This window comes from Corylus avellana, chromosome ca5 (assembly GCF_901000735.1).
Source record: "Corylus avellana chromosome ca5, CavTom2PMs-1.0".
Lineage (NCBI taxonomy): Eukaryota > Viridiplantae > Streptophyta > Magnoliopsida > Fagales > Betulaceae > Corylus > Corylus avellana.
In genome coordinates this window covers 11228363-11247303 of record NC_081545.1, presented here as the reverse complement: position 1 = coordinate 11247303, position 18941 = coordinate 11228363, and the positions used below count along the sequence as shown (strand labels likewise).

The following is an 18941-nucleotide window of genomic DNA, read 5'->3' as shown; positions in this document are numbered from 1 at the left end:
CCAGAAGTTTTATGGGCATATCGCACCACCAGAAGAACTCCAACTGAGGAAAACCCTTATGCTTTAACTTTTGGAACCGAGGCAGTCATTCCAGTTGAAATTGGATCAGGGAGTTTTAGCGTAGAAACTTTCAATTCCGAGTTTAATGATGAAGGTCTGAAGCTACATTTCGATTTGTTACAAGAAAAAGGGGATCAAGCTCAGATAACTATGGCAGCATATCAACAGAGGATAGCTCAGTATTTTAATTAGAGAGTTAAACATCGTAGTTTTAAAGTTGGAGATTTGGTCTTGAAAAAAGTCACTGTAGCCACTAAAGATTCAGCTGATGGAAAATTAGCACCAAATTGGGAAGGACCATACAAGGTGATTGAGTTTACAAGAGCAGGAGCATATCATCTCGCGAATTCAGAAGGAAAACGACTCTTGGAATGCTGAGCATCTTAAGAAGTATTTTGTATAAGAATTATAATTTCAAAGATTCATCATTTGCTATTCTGCTATTGTAAAATAAGAGTTTTATGAATAAAGAATCTTCTGAAGTTATAATCATGCAAAAATCTTAATATACACAGTACATCAAATGCTCTACTTCATACTCGGAAAATATAGCTGAACTAAGCACTTTTCCGAGCATCCAAATTGGAAATATAGCTCTACAAATATTGATGTGGTATTTTTTGTGTCCAAAAATATCAATAATAAAAATTACCACTCGCAATAGAACGAATCTTTGTAGGATACGGCTATAGAAAGGGTGTCGAACCTCAAGGACTGCAGGGGTTTTATTATCAAAATTCGAAAGATTAAAATTAACTTAATTAAAAAGAGAATTGATTTGATTTTCTTTAAAACTTAAAGTGCATGAAAATAAAATAGATTTAAAATAAGAGAGAGAGTGTAGGGTATTGACTTCACCTCCATCCGCACAACAATGGCTAATCATAATTAATCCCATAATTAATCACAGAAAACAAGAATGATTTGATTTCAATAAAAGTAAAATACTTTCTAAGACAAGAGAAGAATTTCACAAATATTGATTTTGGAATTTAAGAACAATTGCATTTAATAATTTAGAACATAAATCAATTGTAGCAATCCTCATAGTTATACAATCAACATACATGAATTGAAAATCTAGAAATTAAATACAATCAAACCATTGTGCTTGGATAGGGTTACATCAACACCCCACAAAGGGGTTTAGCCGCTCATGATCTTCTAAGCTCCAAAGACAAATTGCTGATTTCTAGCTCTAGGAAGCGGTGTTTTTGTTTACAATGTTTAGAGCCCTATTTATAGGGATTTGGAAAACCCTAAAACCCTAGAAAACCGGAGAGCAGTCTCCCAGTCCAATTGGGAGACTGAAATCCAATTCCATGCTAGAGAGGAATTCTTGTCGTGCACTGTACGCTCGTGTGCGCTCGATCCAAGATTCGGTGCGCTCGAGCGTAGTGCGCTCGAGCCTAGCTGGTGTGCACGCGAGCGCAGGTATGCACTCGATCCTTGGCTGCAGACGCTCGAGCGCAGGTGCGCTCGATCCCAAGGGTACTACGATCGATCCTAGCTCCAAAATGCTCAATTTGTTGTCCTTTTAAGCCCAATTTCCAATGGTTTGTCAAATAAGACCTTAAACACAAAAACAAAACAAAATTAAACAAATAACAACGCTAAGAAATTAACATATACAAATTAAGGGGCTTGAATGTGCAACATTCGGCGCTTATCACACCCCCAAACTTACATATTGCTAGTCCCTTAGCAATACAAAACATAAAATAAACTGAAAAACAAAAAGATAAATCCAGCTTTCGTGGGATGTACGATTGCATTTAGCGTATGCAATAAGCCTTTTAAACCCCTAGGCATTCCCTAGAGGACGAGTGAAGTCTCGTGAGGGTTTTCCAGGAATGATACCCACAAACATTGTCATCATTATGTCATTGAAAAGGATAAAGCATCACAAAAATAATGGTTCTCATTCATTAGCAAGCTTAAAATTATAAACTCTATCTTCAAAATTTCAAGGAATTCACAAGTCAAATCACTTACAAATGGCAGATTGAGATACACAAATTTCAATTAGTGCAAAGTGAACTAACACATAGTCATGAGGCTTCAAAATAATTCCAATATGAATGAATCACCATCTCAGAATTCATTGGACTTCATATCAAATGAAACAACCAAGGCATACATTTTTTTTTTCTTTTTTTCTTTTTTTGTTGCAGGCTTTGCAATGCTTAGCTCCCTTAAGCTTTCTAGTTGACCCATGTATCGAGTATTAAGTCAATGTCTCCCAAACCAAATGGCTTTAGGGCATTAGGTGTGAAGACACCCCTAAGGACTTACTAACTCGAGTCAAAAAGGCTACAAAGCTAAGCTAGCCATTTTATTAATCAACCCAAAAATTTCACTTTTTGACGCGAACACTCACTACTTAATGAGGCAAGAGGTTTGGTTACTCAGCGAAAAATTCAAACTTGATTTTTTTTATTTTTTTTTATAGCATGCCAAAGTTATTCACCCAATATGTCACCCAACAGAATTCACGATATTGAAAACAAACATAATTGGTCTCAAAATTCATACCTCACAGACATGTGCTAGTGTGCTCAAGATAGCTTTAAATTGAAACAAGAAGCATCTCATGTTGCCAAAAGTAAGTAATAAGACTCAAAATCCCTAAGTCATATGATCATGTGTTCACAACTTTAAGCCTATCAATGAAATTTATAGCAAAATCAAAGCTCAACCATATGCTTAAGAATAACAACAAAAATGGACCGTGTTTTGTTTTTCCATACCCCCAAACTTGAATCATACATTGTCCCCAATGTATGTATAGAACTAAAGAATAAGATCAAGAATACAGAAATACCTGAATGAACAGATGTGGGCATATCATACCCCCAAACTTGAATGCAAAAACACATGTCCTAAGAATAAAGTGATACTCCAACCAAATACCAATCAAGTGCACACATTGTTGTAAAAAGATAAACAAAGAAGGAAACAACAATGGATAAAATAAACCTGGATGGAGATCATATGCCCTGGTGGAGTGGAGGGTCAAGCGCACAGGGCCTGCACTTGATCCTAGGAGGTATTTCTCAATGTAAGTCCGAGTCCCGAAGGATCTTACCTCGATCCTTCAGAAGTCCAATCAAGCTCTTCCATCCCTTCTTCTTTATGATCATGTGACACTCCACAAGGAAGAGGATTCTTCTTAACATCCCGAAACTGCCTCTCCCAGCGAATAGGTCTTGATGCCCTCCATGACAATGTTCAGGGTGTTTGTCCTGAACTGGTTTCATGATCAACCTTTTGTCTCTATGGGAGTTCTCAAAAACTGGGGTAGCCAGGGAATTTGCCAAAAAATTTTCCACCCCAATGAAATCAACTTCAGCAACCTCTGACTGAAATATGTCCCTTGTGGGGTTGTCATCAAGTGGTGGAGTACTTGAAGTGAGAGGCATAGGCTCCGGTGGGTTTCTCCATGATGGGGCTCTAGATGGAGGATCAAGAGGTGGGTCTTCAACAATTTCTCCAATGTCATCCAAGAAGAAACATGCATTCTGATCAGGCGCATTCTGGAAGGCATTGAAGATGTTCAATCTGATCTTCATATTCCCAAAAGAGATCTTCATTACTCCGGTCCGGCAATTGATGCATGCATTGGCTGTGGCGAGGAAAGGACGCCCAAGGATGACAGGAATTTGCTTCTCTGGATTTGGGACCGGTTCTGTGTCCAGAACTATAAAGTCAACTGGATAGTAGAACTTGTCCACCTTGATAATGACATCTTCCACAATCCCGCGGGGTTTCTTGATTGAGCGGTCAGCTAATTGCAAGACAGTACTTGTCGGTTTCAATTCCCCTAAGCCCAGTTTCTGATATACCGAGTATGGAAGCAAATTAACACCAGCTCCTAAGTCTAGGAGAGCTCTCTCAATCTCAGTGTTTCCAATGATGCACGAAATTGTAGTCGCTCCGGGGTCTTTGAACTTTGGAGGAGTGTTATGCTGAATCAGAGAGCTTACTTGCTCAGTGAGAATGACCTTCTTGGGAATGTGCTTCTGATTCTTCCTCTTTTGAGTGCATAAGTCCTTGAGAAATTTAGCATAGGCTGGAATTTGTTTGATGGCATCAAGGAGTGGGATGTTGAATTGCAATTGCACCTGTTTGAAGGTTTCCATCATGTCTTGTATCTTTTCTCCTTATTTCCCGAAGTGGGAAGGTATTTTGAGACGTTCTGGGAAAGGGGCCCTAGGCTCATATGGTACCTCAGGAGTGGGGGTAGATGATGAAGATGCCTCGATGCTTACTTGTTTACCCTTGTCTTGATGCAGATTCTGTGGGGCCTCAATTTGCTCATCCTTCTTTTCTTCCATATGATTGTCAACCATTCTTCCACTTCGCAATGTGGTGACGACTTGAACTTGCTCCAGTTGAGATGTGCTTCCTTCTACCATGTATAGTCCCCTAGGGTTGGTCACTGGCTGATTTGGAAGCTTTCCTTCTTCCCTCCTGTTGAGGGTATTGGCAAGTTGTCCGACTTGAGCTTCTAGCTTGGCAATGGAGTGGGTATGTGAGTTTACTCTTTCCTCTTGAGATTTGATTGACTGCTTTATCTCGCTGCTCAGCTCATTCACTGCTTTTAGAATCTGATCTTCAAAATTAGACTCTGATGGAGACTGGTAGTGCTGTTGTGGAGGCCGGTAAGTGGAATGAGGTTGGTAAGGCTGTCTGTTGGATTAAGCTTGATTGTATGGCCCTGGGGCTGAGTTGCCCGAATTTGAATTTTTCCACGAGGAATTTGGATGATTTCTCCACCCGGGGTTGTAGGTATTGAAGTACTGATCATTACCCGGTCTGGAGAAAGCTGCATTAACCTGCTCATTTGCAATATTAGTATAATTTCCAGTAACAGGGCTGTTATTTACCTGATGCATAGGACTGGAACAGAATGAGCATGCTTCAGTGTGTGTGTGAGCAGCATTAGGAGCAAAACCAGCAGTCAACAGACCTTAATCTAACTTCTTGGTGATAGCCTCAACTACTTGGTTGGCCATGTTTGGGGAATGGCGTGCTTCATACAAACTCTCCTTCTTGAGTGCTTTAGGTGCTGGTGCCCTCCGTCTGGTAGAAACCTGCTGAAGAGAATTGTTACTCAAGTTTTGAAACATAGACCATGCTTCATCTTCGCTTTTCAACATGAATGTCCCCCCACATGATACATCTACCATTTTTCTATTGGACTCGGTCAGGCCATCATAAAAACACTGCACTGGCTACCATTTCGGGACAGCGTGGTGTGGACATGATCTAAGCAAGGTCTGCAACCTATCCCAAGTCTCATGGAAATCCTCTCCCTCGTACTGGGAGAAGGCAGTAATGGCTCTCCTAGTATCATTGGTCATGCCTATGGGAAAGTACTTCTTAAGAAATTCTTGTTGCAATTGAGCCCAAGAAGTGATAGAATTGGGTGTTAAGGACTGGAACCAATGTTTGGCTTTTTCCTTGAGGGAGAAAGGAAAAAGACGGATCCTTAGGGCATCCTCAGTGAATCCATTCATTTTAGTGGTCTCACAGATTGCTTCGAAATCACTGAGGAATTCATAAGGATTTTCAGTGCTAAGCCCTAAGAAGGAAGGTAAACTTCGTATAGTGCTAGGCTTAATTTCATAATGGGTTGCCGTAATTTCAGGCAACCGGAGACATGTGGGAGTGGTGTAAGTGGTAGGAAGATAGTGATCGTGCAATGCTACGTGGTTACCGTCCCCCATGGTCTCAGTGGAACGCTCTTCTAGCAAATTAGAGTTCAATTGGGATCTAATTTGTCTAAGAGTGCGTTTAATTTCAAGGTCGCAAGAAATTAATGGAAAAGATAAAGAACGACGACCTAGCATAAACTAAACAGAAATTTAAAAGAAAACATAAAAAATTAAGCTAAAACAGAAAACAAACAAGCTCACAAACGGCCTTAGTATGCACTTAGGGTCTGGATACAGGATGCCGCAAGTGCGCTCGATCGCACGACAGGGTGCGCTCGAGCGTACTGCCGCAGATGAGTGCGAGCGCAGGAGTAGAAGGCTCGAGTGCTGCTGGCTGGGATCCTGCTGAAGTGCAGCCGTGCGCTCGATCGCACAGGGGCTGCGCTCGATCGCAGTCACAGAGAAGGCAGCTTACGGACCTGTTTGCAATTCTAAAAAAAAATAAAATTAACACAAACCAGAATTAAAAATTAGCAACTTAAAATAGGGAAATAAATTATTAAGCTAAAATTAATCTCTAAAATTTGACAACAAAACCGTTAAGCAGTCCCCGGCCCGGGTTCGATCTCCGGCAATGGCGCCAAATATTGATGTGGTATTTTTTGTGTCCAAAAATATCAATAATAAAAAATAACCACTCGCAATAGAACGAATCTTTGTAGGATACGGCTATAGAGAGGGTGTTGAACCTCAATGACTGCAGGGGTTTTATTATCAAAATTCGAAAGATTAAAATTAACTTAATTAAAAAAAGAATTGATTTGATTTTCTTTAAAATTTAAAGTGCATGAAAATAAAATAAATTTAAAACAAGAGAGAGAGTGTAGGGTATTGACTTCACCTCCATCCGCATAACAATGGCTAATCATAATTAATCCCAGAAATTCATTCTATGCATGTTATAGATAAACAAGAAACTACCTTATTAAAGAATAAGCATAATCTATCTTCGGTTGGCACGGATCATCCACCTAACCACTAAGACGCGGTACGACCCGTCTTCCCTAGGTATAAATTATCAAATTCTATAACAGGATACATACAATCAATGAATAAGTGTAACCCATCTTCGGTTGGCACGGACTGTCTACCTAAATTACACTAAACTAGGGTGTAGTACAATCCGTCTTCCCTAGGCATGGCCTATCAAATCCTATTGATCATATGTCAATTAAACCCATTGTATAACCATCATCCTCATAATCACAGAAAACAAGAATGATTTGATTTCAATAAAAGTAAAATACTTTCTAAGACAAGAGAAGAATTTCACAAATATTGATTTTGGAATTTAAGAACAATTGCATTTAATAATTAAGAACATAAATCAATTGTAGCAATCCTCATAGTTATACAATCAACATACATGAATTGAAAATCTAGAAATTAAATACAATCAAACCATTGTGCTTGGATAGGGTTACATCAACACCCCACAAAGGGGTTTAGCCGCTTATGATCTTCTAAGCTCCAAAGACAAATTGCAGATTTCTAGCTCTAGGAAGCGGTGTGTCTGTTTACAATGTTTAGAGCCCTATTTATAGGGATTTGGAAAACCCTAAAACCCTAGAAAACCAGAGAGCAATCTCCCAGTCCAATTGGGAGATTGAAATCCAAGTCCATGCTGGAGAAGAATTCTTGCCGTGCACTGTACGCTCGTGTGCGCTAGATCCAAGATTCGGTGCGCTCGAGCCTAGCTGGTGTGCGCGCGAGCGCAGGTATGTGCTCGATCCTTGGCTGCAGACGCTCGAGCGCAGGTGCGCTCGATCCCAAGGGTACTACGATCGATCCTAGCTCCAGAATGCTCAATTTGTTGTCCTTTTAAGCCCAATTTCCAATGGTTTGTCAAATAAGACCTTAAACACAAAAACAAAACAAAATTAAACAAATAACAACGCTAAGGAATTAACATATGCAAATTAAGGGGCTTGAATGTGCAACATTCGGCGCTTATCAGGTACTTTCCAAACCCTTCGGTGAAATATAGCCACATTACTTTCCCGAGCTTAGTTTGGTGAAATACAACTGAGGTGCTTTCCCGAAGATGAGTTTGGAAATATAGCTGAACTAAGCGCTTTTCGAACTTAACCTTTAAACAAAGTTTAACCATAGTGAAATATAGGAAATGCGCTTTCCTGAGCATAACTCGGAGAAATATAGCCAACGCGCTTTCCTAAGGCAAAAGTCCTCAGAGAAATATAGCTACACAAAGCGCTTTCCTGAGGCACCACTTGGAGAAATATAGCCAAAGCGCTTTCCTAAGGCAAAGACATCGGTGACAAATAGCAAAACTAAACGCTTCCCTGAGGCAAATGTTCAACTAATACAGCTGAACCGAGTACTTTCTAAACCCAACATTCTCAGTTGAACAAAGTTTTTCCCGAAATCGAGTATTATGCAAAACAATCACAATGATTAAATTTCTACCCTGTAATTTGTAAAGATTCCCATTGTTTATTAATTCAGCTCATAATCTATGGGAATCGGGGGGTTACACATGTATGAAGCAATTTACGAAGCAATTCATTTACAAAGCACAAATCACAGAGTAAGAAGAGCAAAAATCAAAAACTTTCTATTCATTGTCAAAAATGGAAGAAACAAAAATTCATTTCATTGCAAAGGATTACATTTGAAACTTCAGTTAGCTCCATCCGATACATGGTCCCATTCTTCATCTAATACATTTATTGACTTTTCTGAGTTATCTTCAGATAAAGATTCTTCGGGATGCTCTTTAGCAGCAGAAGGTTCCCCAGTTTCATATCTAGCAAATGGGTTGAAACCAAAATATGTAATGCCTTTGCAGTCTGGCATTTGCTCTTGTCCGACTATAGCAATCTTCGTGATAGCTTCTTCAATAGGGGGAATATCTTCGGGTTTAATAGTATTGAGGTCAACACCTTTGGGGGGATTCTTTGACCAACTCCGGAAAGTTTCAAACCCCGAGATGAAACCTATGTCCCAACCAAAATCTCGGCCCCAAGAAGCAAATGAAAGCTGCTTATAGAAATTCTGAGCTTTATCCTTATATCTGATTACTTGATCTTTAGCTCGGGCAAATTTTCTTTTAAGACTTAAAGTCTTCTACTCAGCAGCCTTAAGCTTTTTGTCTGTTGATTTTTGTTTCTTCCCAGCAACCAAAAGTTGTTCTTTAGTTTCAGCTTTCCTTTAGCTACCTCAGCTCTAGTACACTGAACAGAAGAGTATCTCTATGCTTCTTCAAGTTCTTCAGAAACTGAGTTAATACGAGACTCGGTAGCTCGGCATTGAAGCTCAGCATCAACATGCTTCTCTTTGAACTGATTAGCTTCATCTTCAAGAATTGAGTAGTCGGTTAACAACCTCTCATCTTTGGCCTTCTCAGCAGCTAACTCAGTTTCTAATTCTCGAATCTGAGAATTTGCTTGAATAGATTGAGCTTCCAATTCAATTATTTGTTCTCCAGAAAGAAGAAGCTCACTTTCTTCCTGAGATGATACTTCTTGCAGCCGTTTAATTTCAGCCTCAGCATCTTTAAGTCTCTTTTTTGAATTCTCAGCTTCTAAAGCCGAACTCTCAGCAGACCTTCTAAAATGAAGATAGTAATTCATGTTGTGCATTGATCCCTACAAAGAAAGAGAAGTTTATCAGAATAAGAATATTATTATCAAAATTCAGAAAGACAAAGGGATATTTACCTCAAGTTGGTGGTACAACATGTGTTCCATTACTTCCTTCAGGAATTGAACACTGATATCTGGTGCATGATTGGCCTGTATTAAATCAGCTAAGGTAACAAAGGGATTGCCATACCAACTGTCACCCAGCCGAGAAAGAGGTTCCCCGAATGTCCAAGTGATTGGCTTAGGTGTACGGTTTACCGATGAACCAGCTGCTTGTGAAGTCCCGGCAGGATTTTGTGCATCATCACCAACTGGATTATTTCTTGGCAGCTAAGTTGATTCTTCAGGATTAACTGATTCCCCACCAATTGGAAAATTAAAGTCAACCTCTTCAAATTCATTGGCTGCTATTACATGTTCAGCAGCTACAGGTTCGGCAGCCAATTGTTCGGTAACTGCAATCTCAGTAACTTCACATTCAGCAGTTACATTCTCAGCAACTGTATGCTCAACAATTACAGATTCTGTAATTACTGGCACAGTAGTAGCAAATTTAGTAACCAAAGGTTCAGCAATTACTGGTTCTTCGGCCACAACTCCATCAGCTATAAATTCAGAAACTAAAGGCTCGGTGCTAGTAACCTCAGGGTTTACAGATGAACTCTCTACTTCGATTTGCCCTGAGAGGATCATTGCAAGTGGCTTTATTAGCGGCATCGTTGAAGCAAGATCTCTAAGGATACATCCTGCATCTATAGGGCTTCCTTCTTCAGACTTAGCAGCACTCAAGTGCACAACTTCAGTAGGAGTCGAGGAAAGAGGCACGACAGAGAGTGGTTCAACCTCAAATGCTGCCGGAAAAGGAAGCTCGGTTCTTGTTGGTGTAATGGAAGATGATCAGGAAGGTTGGTTTGCAAGAAGGGCATCTCAAACTAATGTATCTTTTGTACCCAAAAACTTCCTAATAACACAGAGAACACTAGAATACGCTCTGACATGAGGAGCAAGTGCTTCTACTTTAGGGGCAGTTCTCTTTGTAGTTACTCCTAAATCAGAAGTAGTTCTGATTCCTTGTTCTTCAGGGAGGACATCGGATATTGTTCCCACTGGTTCTGCCCCTGAGCTTACTTCAAGTCCCTTTGACTCCAGATCAATAACTGGCTTCACTATTTTTTAGCCACCCTCGGTTTTCTTTGTCTTCTTCTTTTTCTTTAGAGGAGAAATGTTAGAATCTTCAGGCTCGTTAGCAATCACCAGAGAGACTCTAGCAGCAATTGGGGGTCTTGTCGAGGGTTTCTTCGGGAAAGCATCTCCAACTTTCCTTTTGCCTTTTTTTTAGAAGGCTCTTCAACTTTGCTAGTTCTTTTCCTCGGAGGCTCGGCAGACTCGGCAGTTGGTCTTCTTGAAGCCTCAGCAGATGACTTCCTCAGTGGAGCAACTTTTGCCCGTCTCTTAGTTATGGAAGCCCATAAGTATAGCCTTTTATTCTCTTCTGACATAATAGCATCATAATCCATCTCCAATGGATGTAGTTCGGCCTAATCCAGAACTTGCCTTACTCGGCTCATCTCTTCTCCGGTTAAAGAAGGTTCTTGCTGACCTGAAAATAATAAAATATGTTAAGATTAGCTTTGCTACAAAAAGAAAAAAAAAAAAAAAAGAAAAAACAAACAAAACAATGTTTGGTTTATACCTCGGTTTGAAGGGGCAATGGTTTCTCGAGGGATACTTGGGTCTCTAATTACTTCTGAAGGTGCAAATTCCCATTCACCTTGAACAAAGAAAAATTCATCTTTCCATCCTTTGTTGCTGGTATAAGTGTTCCTGAAGGAGAGGAGCTTTAATCTTTTCCAAGTTTGAAAGGTGAACAAATGGTCGGTTCTAGGACCCTTTGATAGTCGGTATACCTTCAAAAATTCTACAACAGTAAGGGGATGTTTTGCCTCAAGGACCTTCGGCCAAACAATCATACAAGCGAAAAAAGTTCTCCAACCATTCAGCATGAGTTGATGAGGGGCTATTCTAATATAACTCAATAGTTCACGAACTATCCTCAGGAAGGGTAATCTCAAACCTATCCGAAACATATCCATATATACACAAGCTTCATTTCTGTCAACATCAACTACAGCTCCGGTTCCTTCATTATCAAAACGTAGCTATACCGAATCAGGGATGCAACAGGTTTGACAAACTTCGGGTTCATCTTCATCTGTTAAAGTTGTCTCCCATGTAGTTGGGTATGAATGACCCAATACATTGGGACCAGTACCACCTTTACAACTCATCAGGTATCGAAGTTCAGGGACTAATTGACGAGGAATGAGAGGATAACCTTGCTGAATTAGAAGGTGGGTACACTTAAATGAAGATGACCAACAGATGGTTCAATCAGAGGAAGACGAAAATCGAAATAATGGAGTATTGGGCTGTTTGGATGAACAAAAGGATTGGCAGAAGGGACAGACTCAACCACAGTTCTAAAATATACCACTCGTAAGAAATAATATTGAGCAGAGTAATCCGAATGAAGGAGCTCCGGTTGTGGAAAACTTAAACAAAAGCTTGAAGAAAAACAACAATGGCTTCTGTTGGGGTGAAAATAGGGGGTGAACGAAGGTGAAAACAGTTTTAAAAGGCTTCGGGAAGGTGAAACGCAAGCGGTGCATTTAAAACCCTAGTAGCTAGGGTTCTTCGAGAAAGTGTGCCATTAAATTCTTACCCCTTGTGCAGATGATGACATGTGGTTGTGTAACACCCCACCTCAATGACACACAATATTGTCCACTTTTGGCTCCCCCAAACCAGACTTCCTAGGAGGTCACCCACCCTGGTACTACTCCAGCAGAAGCACGCTTAACTACAGAGTTCTGATGGGATCATGACCATCACAGCTTTAAAACGCGTTGTTATCAATAAGGGTGTAGTATACATTTAAGCACATCCTCATATCCATACGCAGGCGATGTGGGACATCACAATCACCCTATCATAGGACCCAGTGTTCCTGCTGGCGACCTTCATAGGATTAGCCCATTCTTGGTGTCCATCCCAGCGAGTGCCCGCTAGCGATCTTCATAGCCTTGTGCACGCTCCCCACATCTAAGGGAGAGGAGGTCACCCATTCTGGTACTACTCTCGCAGAAGCACGCTTAACTGCGGAGTTTTGATCGGATCATGACCATCACGGCTTTAAAACGCATTGTTGTCATTAAGGGTGTAGTATACATTTAAGCACATCCGCATCTCCATACCCAGGCGATATCAGACCCTCATGGTAAGTGAATTTACTATCCCTTCCAAAAAATATATTTTGACGTCCCACATTGCCTGAATATGGAGATGAGGATATGCTTAAATGTATATTACACCCTTAATGACAACAACGCGTTTTAAAGCCGTGATGGTCTTGATCCCATCAGAACTCCGCAGTTAAGCGTGCTTCTGCTGGAGTAATACCAAGATGGGTGACCTCCTGGGAAGTCTGGTTTGGGGGAGCTTTAAAGCCGTGATGGTCATGATCCCATCAGAACTCCGCTGTTAAGTGTGCTTCTGCTAGAGTAGTACCAAGATGGGTAACCTCCTGGGAAGTCTGGTTTGAGGGAGCCAAAAGCGGTCAATATTGTGCGTCATTAAGGTAGGGTGTTACAAATGATATCAGAGCCATTGCCCAGCCTAAGATGTGGGGAGCGTGCACAAGCCTATGAAGATCACTAGCGGGCACTCGCTAGGACGGACGCTAATCCCATGAGGGTCGCCAGCTGGAACGCTGGGTCCTAAGATGAGGTAATTGTGACGTTCCACATTGCTTGGATATGGAGATGAGGATGTGCTTAAATGTATACTACACCGTTAATGACAACAACGCGTTTTAAAGCCGTGATGGTCATGATCCCATCATAACTCCACAGTTAAGTGTGCTTCTGCTGGAGTAGTACCAGGATGGGTAACCTCTTGGGAAGTCTAGTTTGGGGGAGCCAAAAGCGGACAATATTGTGTGTCATTGAGGTGGGGTGTTACAAATGGTATCAGAGCCATTGTCCAGCCTGAGATGGGGGGGAGCGTGCACAAGCCCATGAAGATCGCTAGCGGGCACTCGTTGGGACGGACGCCAAGAATGGGCTAATCCAATGAGGGTCGTCAACGGGGACGCTGGGTCTTAAGAGGGAGTGATTGTGACGTCCCACATTGCTTGGGTATGGAGATGCTTAAATGTATACTACACCCTTAATGACAACAACGCGTTTTAAAGTCATGATGGTCATGATCCCATCAGAACTCCGTAGTTAAGCGTGCTTTTGCTGGAGTAGTACTAAGATGGGTGACTTCTTGGGAAGTCTGGTTTGGAGGAGCCAAAAGCGAACAATATTGTGTGTCATTGAGGTGAGGTATTACAGGTTGCTTGATTTTTTAACCGCAAGAAGCTCGACATGTGGTTTTAAAAAGGGAAGGTAAATCGTTTATTGCTCTAAATATTCCCTCTTGAAATTCGAAAGTTCTGAAATTTGAATTTTGAGAGCCAACTCACCTTGTTTTACCGAAAACAAGGCTGAACTTATAAAAGCTGACCCATTCTCAGAAATATGAAATTTTCATAGTCTATCAGACTAGGAAATTGGGGGGTAACTGTTGGATCAGGGTCAGCTATACTAAGCCCAACAAAACAATCATATGGCCCATAATACATGCGCGGTTATTTACACCTGCTTACCGAACTTAAGTTTGGTAATTTTATATCCACCCAAGTTCGGTATACAACACTCGGTTCAAAGGCTCGGTAAACCGAGTCTAGCATGTACTCCCGAAGGTTTTCCTCGGGAGGCTTTATTTGCTTACGTGGCATTCTCCTATTATTCATCAATACAATATATGTCACGTGGATCCTCGGTAGGACCACTATGCCAAATAAGCAATTACTATCTGATTCGTAAAAAAGGAAGTCTCATCTCAGTTTTTGGTAACTTCTTTTTCCTTAATCGAATATTTTCAATTCTCTTCATCTATTTTATAATCTTTAAAGTTTTTATATTCTCTCAAACACAATGACTAATTTAGGCATCGGAGCTATTCCTCACCTGCAAACACCGGTAGTTTTGATCCTTTTCTTACTATTTTGTAGTTAGGTGATTCTTCAGATATTACAACATTCACATGGTTCATGTTACGTCATTGTTCGGAAAACTGTGTTTAAACAAAGAAGATAGAGGATTTGAGTTGCTGACAAGAATTTAATTAAAAAGAAGAATACCATGATTAATAATAAAATCACGAAATTACCTCCCTTTTTTTATTTCATTTTATTTTTTTTCCCGATGCTTCTTGCAAATCCACTCACTTCAACCTTTTCACAGCACTTCAATTACTCCATTGATTCCCACACAGAACTTCATTGAAGACATCAACAATAAATACTTGAATATTCTCTCCACCTCTCTCCCTTTGAAGTTTCTCATTTCCATTTGGTTTTGTTAACTTGTCATTTTTGCAATAAATCTTTGGTCCGAAGCTGAAATTCGGAGAACACACCCAATTATTTTCTTCTTTCAGGTCTTTTTTTCTTTTTTTAGTATTTTTTTTTAATTTTTTATTTGGACATAGGACAAGTGGCATGTTTTGATTGGTTTTACGTGGCAATCTGTTAGTTTTATAGACAAAATATAGATGGAGATACTATTTCCGAATTTACATATAAGATACTAATTAAGATAGGTACTATTTATGATACAAAATAAAACCTAAATGGAAAAAAATAAAGTCGTTAAAACCTAAGTACCAAAAGGGCATTTAACCCTACATTTATAGAAAGATTTTCCTGCATTTTTTTTTTTTTTTTTTGACATGTCCGCACAAGAAGGTGTAGGGGAATTCGAATTAATGACTTCTACTTCATTAGGCGTAGTCCTAGCCGATTGAACTACCGCTTTGAGACATAATTTTCCTGCATTAAAATATCAGTGGTTGTTACCGAAATTATGCCTCAGTATTTCATTAAATTAAACTATATTTTTATGGCATAGTAACAGAAACAATACACGTACATTACATTTGTGAAAACTCAGGTCTCTTCTTTCAAAGTTGTAAATTGCTACTTAAAGGCTCCTTGCCTACTCAACTGTGATATTTGCCTACTAGATTGGAATTGACACATTTCAAAGATTTGGCAATTCATGCAATTTTGCTTAATGAGTTCTTGGATGAAAATTTAATTTTTGGGGCCTTAGAGCTTAGTGATATAGTTTAGATGAGCATAAACTTTGCTAAAATTATTTACTTCAAGGTTTAGTTAAATTTTTCGCATATTTGCTTTTTTCTATCTTTCTTTCATTCCTTTTTCTCTACTTTTTTTTTTTTAAAAGAAAAAAGCAACAATTAAAAAGAGAAAATGAACTGTTTTAATATAAGAGTATGATCTATAGTGTTGCTATGAACTAATAGAGAAAGGACCCTAATATCTATTACTAGTTATTGTTCCAGTATAGGGCGTTCAAGGATGGACCCAATAATTTTGGCTATTATAAGATTTGATGAGGAAAATTATGAATTTTGCTGAGAGAATTTGTACATGGCTATGAATAATTTTCTTCTTTTCTTTGTTTAAATAAAAAAGAATTCTGTGATATGGAGAATGATTGTTTTCTATATAAGGTTTTCAGGTGGGGGACAAGAAGAATCGAGCGGATCATATGAAAAAAGTATGCAGAGGAACAAAGAGTATCACAAAGGGCTTGCAGAAGTGCATATTGCAATGGAAGGAGTAAGTTCATGTATTACAAAGCTATCCAAACCAAAGTTGTTTCTTTTTATCTTAAAATTGAAGAAAATGTTGAGCACTTTTTCTTTTTTTTCTTCTCTTCGAGGCAGGGTGCTCTGTTCTGTGAATATTTTCTTTCATTTTAGTCATAGCTTAATTTACTATGACTGAGCTCACTCTGGTGCTTAGTCTTAGCTAAATTCAATTTGACTTAGCTAAGACTTTGATGCCTTTGATTATCTTTAAATTCAAATCTCATCATAGATTCTAATAAATTGGAAATTCAGACTCAATGGGCGAAAAGGAAGAGTTGGGGTTCTGAATCTGCAAAGTTGTACAGAAGAGAAGATATTCATTAGAGCATTAAATATGATGTTTAGTCCAACTACCCCAAATGAAAATAACAACTCAGATGCAGAATTCCATGATGCAAAAGCAAAAGCAAGTGAGAAAAGTATCAATTACCCTATCTTCATCTTCTTCTCGGTGAGTTGACGTACATTTTTCTGCTACAATTCTTGTTTATTTTTTGTTAGCTAAATCACCTGTTTCCTCATTTTCATATGGTAAAAACACGGTACAAATTACAATTCAATTGGAAATTTTTTTTCCCATTCTCTGATGTTGTAACTAGAGTTCATAAATAAGCTAGCTCAATGCTTTTTCTTAATTTAAATTTCATTGGAGACTTGTTTGCTAAAGAGCTGACTAGATGATTATGATGTAATATGGTCATGCTTTTGTTGATGCTTGGAGTAGATAGAAGATAATGCAAAGAAGTGTAAAGATTTTTTTTGAATAGAAAAATAGCTGATGTTGTTACAGTCATGGTTGGGGTTTTTTTCTTTGTGTGTTTATTTTTATCTATTCACATATTTGCAATAGTTTTCCAGGCACTGGTTGTTGTGGACAGATATTGAAAGAAAGCAAAGAAAATTGCTTTTGGCGGAATGAAGTCTCAGCTTCGTTCTCATTGTATATATAGGCAAAGAGTTACAATTGTAATCAAGTTTGACAAACCCAAACTTGATACAAACTAGGAGACCTAATTCAATACAAATAAGTAAAACAAATACAACTAGAACACTAAAGAGAAGAGATAAGAACAACTATAAGGATAATACTAAAAGATAAGAACAACTATAAAATAGACTCTATTGGTTCCTTAACAGCCCCCCTCAAACGAATGGGAGGGGGAGTAACCATGAGTTTGTCTCTGAGGAAAAGAAATCGAGAGGAGGTAAGGCCCTTTGTAAAGATATCAGCACATTGATCTTGAGTTGGGATGTAGCTAGCACAAAGATCTTTGTGAAGAATTTTCTCCCGGATGAAGTGGTAGTCAACTTCTATATGCTTGGTACGAGCATGGTAGATGGGATTAGAAGCTAAAGCAATAGCTCCTATGTTATCACACCAGAGTACAGGAGGATCATGGAGAGAAACTTGCAATTCTTTGAGTAGCATTCGAAGCCATGAGAGTTCAGCAACTGTAATGGCCATTGCACGATATTCAGCCTCGGTGCTAGATCTCGAGACAACAGGCTGCTTCTTGGCATGCCAAGATACTAAGTTGGAGCCGAAGAAAACACAATACCCTGTAGTGGATCTGCGATCAAGAGGATCCCCTGCCCAGTCAGAGTCACAGTATGCCTGAAGTTGAAGAGGACCTGAAGGGAAGTGAAGGCCATGATCTGGTGTGCCTTTGAGATACCTTAGAACTCTTTTAGCAGCCTTCATATGTTCTGTAGTTGGACAATGGAGAAATTGACACAATTGATTGACAATGTAGGCTATGTCAGGTCTTGTGAGTGTGCAGTATTGTAGAGCTCCAATGATATGACGATAGGTTGTGGGATCTGGTAGAGTATCACCATCAAGCTTGGTGAGCTTCTTGCCTGAAGTGCAGGGTGCGGCATAGGGCTTTGCTCCAAGCATTTGCACACGATCAAGTAAATCAATAATGTATTTACCTTGATTTAGATGCAAGCCAGTTTTGTCACGAAGGACATGGATGCCTAAGAAGTATGAAAGGCAACCAAGATCTTTCAACTTAAATTCCATTTGAAGGCCGTGGATGAGAGTCTCCATGATAGATGAATCTGTACCTGTTACTATGATATCATCAACATATATCAGTATGTAAATATGAACAGAGCCTTGATGAAGCATAAAAAGAGATGTATCTACTAAGGATCCAACAAAACCAAGATGGAGAAGAGCTTGTGACAATCTATGAAACCAAGCTCGTGGGGCTTGCTTTAGACCATAGAGGGCCTTTTTGAGCTTACAAACATGATCTGGAAAAGCTACATCAACAAAACCAGTAGGCTGCTCCATGAGGACTTCTTCATTCAAGTAACCATGAAGGAAGGCATTAGAGACATCCAATTGCTTGAGGGGCCAATTGTAGTGGATTGCTAAGGATAGTAGGATCCGTATAGTGGCTGGTTTTATAACTGGACTGAAGGTTTCAGTGTAGTCAATACCATCTCTTTGTTGGAAACCCTTGGCCACTAGTCTTGCCTTGTATCTTTCAATAGTGCCATCTGATTTTTCCTTTAGCCGAAAAACCCACTTATTCTTGATGATGTTTCGATGTGAAGGTCTAGGGCAGAGAGACCAAGTACCATTGTCAATTAAAGCTTGAAGTTCACTTTCCATTGCAGCAAACCATTTAGGGTTAGAAACAGCCTGAGCAAATGTGGTAGGGATAGAAGGCAAGGGTGTAGCATGAAAGGATTTTAGTGGATGCTTGGTTGATTTTAAGGATAGGAATAGCTGATAGTTGGGAAAAGACTTAGGTTT

The 18941-nt window shown here is 39.5% G+C and overlaps 1 protein-coding gene across 2 annotated transcripts in view; it reads right to left on the bottom strand.

Annotated features, from left to right (window-relative positions):
* LOC132180308 (protein SYM1-like) overlaps positions 1 to 18941 on the bottom strand; it is a 44421-nt gene that overhangs the window by 23590 nt on the left and 1890 nt on the right. The gene's annotated exons all lie outside the window — the stretch shown is intronic.